At 59.3% G+C, this 9,080-nt stretch overlaps 1 protein-coding gene across 1 annotated transcript in view; it reads left to right on the top strand.

Annotated features, from left to right (window-relative positions):
- The first annotated feature begins 2,219 nt into the window (after nucleotides 1-2,219).
- The window catches only part of TNFAIP8L2 (TNF alpha induced protein 8 like 2), a 13,851-nt gene continuing 6,990 nt past the window's right edge, over nucleotides 2,220-9,080 (top strand). The window contains exon 1 of the mRNA XM_024211292.3: nucleotides 2,220-2,301. The gene's annotated coding sequence lies outside the window, so the exon portion shown is untranslated. The remainder of the gene's footprint in view (nucleotides 2,302-9,080) is intronic.

The following is a 9,080-nucleotide window of genomic DNA, read 5'->3' on the forward strand; positions in this document are numbered from 1 at the left end:
GAATGAGCGACACTGGGAATGAGCGACAGGGGATGGATCACTTGATGATTCCCTGTTCTGTTCATTCCCTCTGGGGCACCTGGCATTGGCCACTGTCGGAAGACAGGATACTGGGCTAGATGGACCTTTGGTCTGACCCAGTCTGGCCGTTCTTATGGTCTTATGTTCTTATGTGCACACAGGCAGCTGGCCGGTGTCAGGGTCGGCGCAACCCATTAGGCGACCTAGGCGGTTGCCTAGGGTGCTACAATTTGGGGGGGGGGGCGACCGCGGTGGTATTTCGGCAGCGGGACCTTCTGCTGCCTCTGTGGGGGGCGGCATTTCGGGGCGGGACCTTCCGTCGCCTAGGGCGGCAGAAAAGCTGGCGGCGCTCCTGGCCGGTGTTATGGGAGCAGGCTCATCCTGGAGGTCCTGTTTTTCTGGGCCTCGGAGGCAGCAGCCATAGGCCTGGGGCCTGCTCGCACTTTTCCAGACACGTCCATTACTGGGCCTCGGCAGCAGGTCGCGATCGGGGCTGGCGGGACTCCGCGGCCGCTCCCCGTGCCGGAGGGCCCGATTGCCTGGTCACTGCTCCGGCCCCTTCTCATTACCCCCTGGATTACTCCGCGGGATGGCCATTTGGCTTGACGGCGCTCAGTCTTCCGGGCACCGGAGCTCACTGCCCTGGCCTGCCGCCCACAATGTTTGCAGAGGGCCGCGGCCACATGGATCCCAGACAGCCGGCCGCAGCATGTGTCTGTACTCCCTTCTCTCTCCGGAATAGCCAGGCCAGCGAGAGGCAACCAGCTGGGAAGCAGCACCTCTGATTCAGGGCATGCAAGCTGAGGCCAGGCAGAAATCTGCCCCACGCGCTTAGGGGAGAAGGGGGCTGCCCTCCACAGCAGCATGTACTGTCACGGGCCAGACAAGAAGTTAGATCTGACATGGCAGGAAACAGGATTCCAGGTTGTGTGGCTGGCTGATCTGGGGGGCAGGGCAGACAGGGGACTGGGCTGGGTTTGGAGCAATGGTGTGACCGGGCGTGGCAGGAGGGGCAGAAAGCAGCATGGGGTCAGGTGTGTCGGCTCAGGGCTCTGCCAGGCTCCATGTGGCCAGCGTCCCCTCCAGCCTGATGCTTTGAGAGCCTTCGCTGCCACAACCTCCCGCTGCCGGTGGAAGAGCCCACCCCGGGGTAGGCCCATTGTGCTCCGTTTACAGACTCAATGCTGGGATTTCTGAACAGCCGGGGCCCCGCACCTGCAAACCCAGGGGGGTTTTCTCTGACTCCGACCCCACCCTGGGAGTCCGACCCCTACACAAGGTACCACCGGTATCAGCCACGCTGCCTCGGCTCTGATGGGCTAGCAACAGCTCTTCAAAGCCCAGTGCTGCTCGGCAAAGGCAGGGAGCTTGTCTTGTGGTTAGAACAGGTGGGCTGGGAGCCAGGATTCCTGGGTTCTATTCCCAGCTGTGGGAGGGGAATGGGGTCTAGTGATTAGAACAGGGAGGGCGTGGAGCCAGGACTCCTGGGTTCTATCCCTGGCTCTGGGAGGGGAGTGGGGTCTAGTGGTTAGAGCAGCAGGGGGCTGGGAGTGAGGACTCCAGCCTTCTAGACCCAATTCTTGGAGGGAGCATAGGGCCTGGTCCTTCGGAAGAGGGAATGGAATTCATGCCTCTGCCACTGACTTGCTATATGGCCTTGCACAATGACTTTCCCCGCTGTGTGCCTCAGTTTCCCAATCTATATAGCGAGACTAACAAGATTAAAGCCGGGCCAGTGGGTAAGACACTGGACTGGGAGTCAGAACACCCAGGTTGTGTTCCCAGCTCCGTGACTCATCGTACGGCCTAAGGCAAGTCACTTTCCCTTCTCTGTGCCTCAGTTTCCCCCTCTGCTGAAGGGAGATTAAAAGCACCACCCTGGTGGGAAGGGGCTGATCCTTGCAGCCCTGTTGTGATCATTAGGCAGACGGGTAAAGGCTCCTTGTCTTGGCGAGATCAGGCTGAACCAAGGCCAAAGCGCCTCAAGATAAAGATCTCAGGAAGTTGAGAGAGGAAACAAAAATCTCCCCCGTATCTGACCGGCTCTGCCTGCCAGCCGGCTGTTATTTGTGTCTGCAGGGAGCAGTTCAAGCCCCGAAATAAGTCAGCTCCGTCAGCTGACGAGGGCGGGCCCCAGCGACGGTTCCTCAAGGAAGTTTCACTAAGGTTATCTCGTCAGTGTGCTGCCGATTCGGGTTTTTTGCTCTCCTCCATGCCAAAGCCTGCTCCGGCGGAGCCTGTATGAGCAGGGGGAGCCGGCGGGTGACAGCCGGGGACGCGGTGAGTGGCTTCTGCGCTGGCGAGGGGGCGGGTTGGCGGGCGCGTGGGGCATCCCGTCCCGTCGGGAACGAGGTGCGTCAGGAACGAAGGAGGGCTGTTTGCGGGGGATGGAGGGGTGTCGTTTTCAGTTCAGTTTCCACCGTAACGAGTTGCGACAGGCAGCGGCTCTGAGTCACCGAGGATGGAATGGGGGACGGTTGGAGATCAGGCTGGGACACGGGGCTGGAGCCTGGCACAGGTTAGTGCTGCAACAGGGCCAGGCGTCTCGCTCGCTTCCTTCCTCGCCCTGATCCTCCTGCCCTGCCTCCTCTCCAAATGCACCTCGGAGCGCCAGAGATGGAGGGAAGGATGGGGAGGATGCTGGCTAGGGGAGGTCTGTGCCGTACTAAGGGTGGTACAGGGAGGGGGGCAGGGAATCAGGACTCCTGGGTTCTATCTAGCCCTGGGAAAGGATGGAGTCCAGTGGGTTAGAGCCAGGGGGCTGGGAATCAGGACTCCTGGGTTCTGGTCTCACTTCTGGGTGGGGAATGGGGCCTAGTGGTTAGAGCAGTGGGGTTGGGAGTCAGGACTCCTGGCTTCTCGTCCTGGCTTGGGTGAGGAGTGGGGCCCAGTGGGTTAGAGCAGGGGGGGGCTGGGAGTCAGGAGTCCTGGGTGGGAAGCACCCAGCTGGGAAAGGTTTAACCATTTCCAGGCCAGGCTGCATGGCCCACAGGGGAAGCTGGGTTTGAGACCAGAAGCGGGGGCGGGGGGAGGCCAGGAGGCTTCTGAGCAGACACGTGGGTCTCACTCCACAGGCAGCTCTGCCTTTCTCTCAGCGAAGCAGGGCCTGTCCCAGGGGAGCCAAGGCTCTGCCTGCTGCCCTAGAGCTGCAGTGCTGGGAGAATGGAGGCTGCCCGCCCCGGACACCCCAGCTCCCCTGAGTGCGAAGGACGCTAGTTCCCCAGGCGATGGATGTGTGTCCCCGGTGGACAGCTGTGAATGTGCCTAAGGCAGGAGCAGCTGAGGCGGGGGGAAGGGAGATCTCAGCAGACCCACTGGCCCAGGCTAAATGCATCACAGCACCCCCTTCCCCTGCATCACAAGGTGCACTGGAGACCCACAGCCCCCAAGCCAGGGCACAGGGAGCAGTGAAAGGCTAGTGGGGCTGCGGAGGGTCAGGGCTTTGCTGGCCCACAGGGGGCAGTAAACCCCAATCGTGGCGGGGCTTCGGGCCTGCCGAGAAGCCGCTTTGCTTGGCCGAGGCAGGGCCCAGCAATGGTGCGGGTAGCTGATGTCGGTGGCAGCATTAATGCCGCCTAGCACCCCAGACGGGCGGCTGAGCGAGCCATCGGTGGGGGGGGGCGCGGGGGGCAGTTGCTGGCAGAGTAGAGAGAGGAGCCTGGCTGCATTGCTCTCCCCGTGGGCAGGGGAGGAGGGGTTAACAGGACATCGCCCTGGCTAAGATGATTGTAGCCCACCGGTCAGTGGAGTTACAGCCCCCCCGCCTAGCGCCTCAGCCTGAGCTGGTGCTTTGAGATCCCTGCTTCAATTCCCAGCATGTCAGCCAAGATGGTGGCTGTCCTGCTCCCCATCCCAGGGAGGCAGTGTTGCCTAGTGCTTAGAGCACTGGCCTGGGACCTGTGCTCTATTCCTGGCCCTGCTGCGGGGTGATCTTGGGGAAGGGACGTCCCGCCTCCATGCCTCAGTTTCCCCATCTGTGACACGGGGGTGACGATACTGACCTCTCTGGGGAAGTACTTTGAGAGCTACTGATGGCAAACGCTTGGTCTGATTATTACTGAGCTCTGGCACTCTGCCCCCGTGGGGTATCCCCGTGGGAAAGCCCGTTAGCTTTCTGATGGCCGAGCGCTGGGCCGGATGCTTGTCAGGGATATTAATAGGCAGGAAACTAAATTAAACCATCCTGAGAAGGCGATTTGGTCTCCTGGGCCGTATGCGGTGCCAGCAGCGGGGAGAGGTGTGTCTGGCCTTGCTGCTGGCTGGGCCTGTGCCAGGCATGCAGCTGAGTCATGCAGCTGACACTTCAGGGTTCTGAAAACCTAGCTGCCTCACAAGCCCTGGGATGATCATTGTCCCCATTTTATCCTGGGGGAAACTGAGGCATAGAGCGGGCATAACTTGAACAAAATGCTGCAGGCAAGTCATTGGTTGAGGCAGGACTAGAACCCAGGAGTCCTAGCTCATCACTAGGCCACACTCCCCTCCTGGAACCAGCAACAGAACCCAGGAGTCCTGGCTCCCAAGCCCCAGCCCTCATCGCTAACTACATTCCCTCCATGAGCTAGGAACAGAACTCAGGCGTCCTGGCTCCCAGTCCCCTACTCTCACCACTAGTCCTCGCTCCCCTCCCAGAACCAGCAATAGAACCCAGGAGTCCTGACTCGCCATCTCTAACCACTAGCTAACACTCTCTCCTCTATCTGGGAATAGAACCCAGGAGTCCGGGTTGGCACTGCCCCGCTGTGCCCACTTGACAGTGCTGCAGCTGTGGCACACCCAGACTCCAGTTTGCTCTGGGTTTGCTGGCGGTGGGGCCGGCACGCCAGTGACATTTCCCAGCTGTTCCCTTGCCTGAACTCTCCTGCCGCTGAGCATTTGCCTCCAGGCCGCCGAGGCTGCGGGCTACAATTCACCGCCTTGCGCCCAGGTTCAGGGCTGCGTGGCAGCAGGTCAGGCTGGCGGAGGCCCAGGCACACCCCATCAGGAGAGTCACTTCCTTGCAGACCCATCTGGCTTCGGTGGGAGCCCAGTGAAGAAGGTGCCGCTGTTCGCACGGGGACAGGGGCCACCGTTCCCAGCCCTACCTTGCGATGACACAGGCTGGGGCTAGTCCTGGCCGCCAGCCGCCAGACCCCAGTGTGGGTGACTAACCCGTGACTGACGGCTCTGCCCTGGGAGGAAGTCTCAGACCGAGGGGCAGCGGGAGGCTGTGACTCTCATCCCAGTTCCGGCACTGACTCACCGTGGGGCCTGGAGCAAGTCACTTCACCTGGAGGGCTCAGGGCGCAATGCAGGGATAATGGGGCTTTCTCCCCGGGGTTGGCAGCAGGCCGAGTTTGTGTTTGCAAAGGGCTCAGGAGGATTGTTGTGGCTTCCAGGTCTGCACTGGCACTTAGGACCTTTGCAAAGGCCCCGTGGGTCAGGATTATCGCCACTGTACAAATGGGGAAACTGAGGCCCAGTGATGTGCCAAAGGTCACAGGGCAAGTCAGAGCGAGGACTAAAACCCCGGAGTCCTGATGTCAAATCGCCCCCCTGCTCTACCTACCAGAAACACTCCCCTCCAGAACCCAGGAGTCCTGACTCCCAAGTCCCTTGCTGTAACCACTAGACACCACTGCCACCGTCCATGTGAAAAACCCCAAGCTGGGACAACCCGCTTACAGAGCCTGCCATTCATGGGCGCCATCCCCCAGTCCCTCCCCACCTTAGCTCAAGCCAGCTTGCAGGGCTAGCATTCCCCTCCGCCGGAACAAACGACTTCTCAAGGCCCCCTGGTCTGGCCGCCCCAGCTTCCTCCCAAGTGGCTGCATCCTTCCAGGAGCAGAAGGGGGTTCTGGAGGCTGGGGGAAGAGGATGCATCTGCTGAAGGCATCACCAGGCAGCAGGACTGAGCAGACTGCGCTGCCGGGCAGTTTCTGTGCTACGGGGCAGGAGTGTAACCAGGGCAAGCGGAAAGGCAGTGACCTGTGTGAGGTCACACAGCCCCTCCGTGGCAGAGCCGGGAACAGAACCCCGACGTCCTGACACCCCAGGTCCTATGCTGTGAGCAGTAGACGCCATTCCCCTCCTCAAACCAGGGATGGAACCCAGGAGTCCTGACCCCTAAGGCCCCCTTCGCTAACCACTAGACCCCACTCCCTTCCCAGAGCCAGGAATAGAACCCAGGAATCCTGACTCCCAGCCCCCCCGCTCTAACCGTTAGACCCCACTCCCTTCCCAGAGCTGGGACTAGAACCCAGGCGTCCTGCTCCAACCCATAGACCACACTCCCTCCACATAGCATGTCCTTCTCCAGGCTCTTTGGCCGAGAGCCGGGAGGCCCCCTTCCTTGCCTGGGCCGGAGTGGGAGATGGGCCGCAGGACTCCAGTAACAGACGGAATCAGGCAGCAGCCCGGCGCACGCAGCTAGTTGTCTCTAATGATCAGGTTCACCGGATCAGCCGCCGGCAGCTACACTGGTGAGCGACACGCGGCAAGGGTCTGCCCTTCCCCTGTGATTTGCCACGACGGCTGGCTGCACCGCTCCGCCTCATCGGCTCGGCAGGGCTGCCAGTCTCCCCGGATGAGATGCAGTCACTCAGCCAGTCTAATGAAAGCTACTGTTATCCAAACCCCGGGGCAGATGGTTGACTCGGCACACAGAGGATCCTGCTGCTGCCAAAGCACAGCCAAGCAGCTGTGGAGATCTCTGCACCTGCAGCCAGGGGCACAGAATTTCATCACATCCCCAGGGTGACCCTAGGCAGTGCTGCCTTCCTGAGTCTGCAAACAGGGCAGCCTGAATTGATAGCTGAGAGCGATAGCCCTTTAGCTCGGCAGGCTGTTGACTCTGAACCCTAATGATGCAGGTGCAAATGCTAAGGTTGTTTGCTTTTTTAGCCAGCAAAACTCCAGTTGCTTTCTGTGGGCTAAGCTTGGGGTTGCAGGAGGAGCTTGGGGCTAGTGGGGTGGAGCTGGCCTGAGCTCCCTCCATTCATGTAAATTACTTTGTTAACTCTGAACCATAATGATGAGAGGGTCAGTGTCACCATGGGTAACTATTTCACTGCTGAGCACCTTTTAAGGGAAGCATCCAGTTACCCTGGGGCTAGTGTGTGGAGTCTGAACTACCCCGTTTATGGCAATAGGTTTGTTAACTCTGAACCCCAATGATTATCATTTAAATGTCAATGTGGTTAATTATTTCACTGGTGGTCACATTTTTAGCCAAAATATCCAGTTGCCTTGCAACTGTGGTAAGAGTTTGGGGTTGGTCAGTGGAGTCTGAGCTACTTCCATTATCTCAGTGGCTTGCTAACTGCATCCTGATGATGGTGGTGTATAATAACTATTTCACCATTGATCATAGGATTGTGGGAGGAGCTTGGGGGTTGATGGGCAGAGCCTGAGTTGCATCTCAGCGCTATCTTCTCCTCAGTCTGATGACTGCGCTCGAATCTTTTGATCATTTTCAATTGGGTTAATAATATAAAATAAAACTAAGAAATACTAAATGAACCATGAGCCATTTGAACCTAAAGGCCCCCACACCCCACCCTGGCCAAGAGCCAGGGAAGGCCCCTGTTACCAGAATTCCCATTTCCTTGTCTCATCTGTGCTAAGATGTTCATCCTCCCCCTTTACACTCCCATGACATCGTCTTAATCGAACGGACAATGGGGAAGGTGGAACAGGGGTTGGACAAATCCGGCCTCTCTGGGAAGCACCAGACCCGGGCTCAGGAAGAGACACAGATGTTATGCTAAGAGGCAAGGAGAAAAACAGGAAGTAAAGCTGTGTGCACGTGAGCCAGAGAGAGAGAGAAACTTTCTTCTCTAACAGGCTCTAACCAAGGATCTCAAAGAGCGTCGCCAACATTAATTAAGCTTCCCAGCCCAACCAGAAAGCTGGCCTCGGTGTCGGTAGTGCACTCACTAGCACTCGAGAGAGTGCAATGCCTTGCTCTGCCCTTGGACCTATCACAGAATCGCTCTGTGCCTCGGTTTCCCCACTCGGCTAACACGGCTGTCTGGTCTATTTCAATTGCCAGCCGTTCAGGGCAGGGAGTGTCTCTCGCGCTGTGTCTATGCAGCACAATGGATGGTTGGGGCCTTCCCGGGCTGCTGTCTTAGAAATCTAGCGTCTCATTGCCCAGTTCCACGCAAGGTGGCCGGGCTCAGACATAGGGGAAGAGAAAGTGTTTGTTTCAAGCTCACTGTTGCAACTACTGTATCTTCTGCGGTAAGAGGCACTTCCTGGCAGCTTTGCAGTAAGGGAGGTGGGGCGGGCAGCCTCTGTCCGGCTGGCCCGGAAGCACGAGGGAAGGTATCGATCCAGCGTAGCCACTGGTGGCACAAATGGAGACGCCTCGGGGCGCCAGGGGTGACAATCTCGGCTCCCTCCCTGCAAGCTCTGCCACATGCTGGGAATTTCCCTCCTTGCCAAAGTCAGGAGAGCCAGAGGCCTAAAGACACAGATTGCGTGGGCAGCGCTGCTGAAACGGCCTGTTGAGATGCATGCAGAGCCTGCCCCCTGCCTCCTCCCCCACCTGCACTGGTGTGCCATCCCCTGGTACTGCATCACCCATCCCCTGCAACGCTGCGCCATCCCCCTGCACCACGCCCTGCAAGCTACGCCAGCCCCCTGTTACTGCACCATCCTCCTGCAATGCCCCAATTCTGCACCACCCCTCCCCCGTAACACTGCACCACCCCCTGCAATGCCCCTTGATTCTGCACCGCCCCTCCCCCATAACACTGCACCACCCCCTGCAATGCCCCCTGATTCTGCACCACCCCTCCCCTGCAACACTGCACCATCCTCCTGCACCACCCCCTGCAATGCCAGCCCCTTGATACTGCACCACCCCTCCCCCCAGCAACACTGCACCACCCCCTGCAATGCCCCCTGATTCTGCACCACCCCCTCCCCCTGCAACACTGCACCATCCCCCTGATTCTGCACCACCCCTCCCCCGTAACACTGCACCATCCCCCTGCAGTGCCCCCTGATTCTGCACCACCATCCCCATAACACTGCACCATCCCCCTGCAGTGCCCCCTGATTCTGCACCATCC

This window comes from Terrapene carolina, unplaced genomic scaffold, assembly GCF_002925995.2.
Source record: "Terrapene carolina triunguis isolate 2854851 unplaced genomic scaffold, T_m_triunguis-2.0 Scaffold675, whole genome shotgun sequence".
Taxonomy (NCBI): Eukaryota; Metazoa; Chordata; order Testudines; family Emydidae; genus Terrapene; species Terrapene triunguis.